The sequence below is a fragment of the Echinops telfairi genome, unplaced genomic scaffold (genome assembly GCF_000313985.2).
Source record: "Echinops telfairi isolate 266 unplaced genomic scaffold, ASM31398v2 ScPeMD7_7468;HRSCAF=8506_0, whole genome shotgun sequence".
NCBI classification, from domain to species: Eukaryota; Metazoa; Chordata; class Mammalia; order Afrosoricida; family Tenrecidae; genus Echinops; species Echinops telfairi.
In genome coordinates this window covers 13,354,588-13,355,797 of record NW_022111369.1, presented here as the reverse complement: position 1 = coordinate 13,355,797, position 1,210 = coordinate 13,354,588, and the positions used below count along the sequence as shown (strand labels likewise).

The following is a 1,210-nucleotide window of genomic DNA, read 5'->3' as shown; positions in this document are numbered from 1 at the left end:
TTGTGATAAGAGTTGTATGAGCCCCTAATAAAATGATTTGAAAAAAAACAACAAAAAAATAATCAATCCAGGGATTCATGCTCCCAATGATTGCAGAGGAATTTATATCAGACTAAAAATCATGTCAAGAAAAAGTACAACTTATTGAAAACAGAAACAGCTACAATCTGCTTGATGCAATTCAATCTTGATAAGGTTCACATTTCTATAAACACATATTAAATCTCTGGCTGAATCTGAATTGAAATGTATAGGGCAAGGCTACATACAATTCAGGAGCAATAGTAACCAAAATGCTGAAAGCTCTGAGAGAGCTTAATAGGTATCCCTCATAGAGAAGATAGAGATTAGAATTTGACTCTCATCAAACTGAAGAGCCTTGGAAAAGCTTTGGGCATTCCTAGAGAGTTAGTTCTATAGGGATAAATAGTAAACCCTAGGATTGAGAGATTAACTAGAAAACTAAGGGAGAGATTAAAATAGATTTACCTTTCCTATGTATAAAAACAAAGCTACATAAATTGCAGATAATAACACCAACAATTTATTTCCTTCTAGGAGAAAGCTCAAATGTATTTTTTTTCAGCAGAAGATATGTCATTGCATCATATCATCCACAGTGTGCACAGTGAATACAGAGTATACATGAAAGAATCCTGATGATGAATCTGAGTAATAGAGATAGACTAGAGAGAGTAGGAAGGGATGTGCTGTGTTCACAGATCACATACACTATTGAATGGTTTGAAGAAGAGTCTTAGTGATACCTTCCAATTGTAAGGGGATCAGATTGGAGCTAATGAAGGATGCATTTCATTTGAAAGGGATAGAAATGAGATTTATTAGTAAATTACCAGATTAATTTGGTTAAGGTAGACCTAAGCATTACATGGGGATGGTTCAGGGAAGAAAGAGCTTTTAAAAAAAATTTGTTTTTCAGGATATAAATAAAAAATCCTTGTCATTGATTAAAGACAGAGAAAAAATATGAAATCCTTCAGGATTTTGGTCTGGGATACTTTCTGTATAATGGCAACATGTTGTTTTGTTTTATATTGTTGCTCAGTTTTTGGTATGTCTTGTTTTTGTGCATGTTATTATCTCTGCAGTTCTGTCTAAATAAGATAGGCTGGGTAAACAATCTGGAGGAGAAAACAATGGGACTGATATTTCCAGAGGGACATGGGAGAGGGGGAGGTGGGGGGAAAGG

The 1,210-nt window shown here is 34.5% G+C and overlaps 1 protein-coding gene across 1 annotated transcript in view; it reads right to left on the bottom strand.

The window, feature by feature from the left end:
* The window catches only part of TACR3 (tachykinin receptor 3), a 77,555-nt gene that overhangs the window by 22,157 nt on the left and 54,188 nt on the right, over nt 1-1,210 (bottom strand). The gene's annotated exons all lie outside the window — the stretch shown is intronic.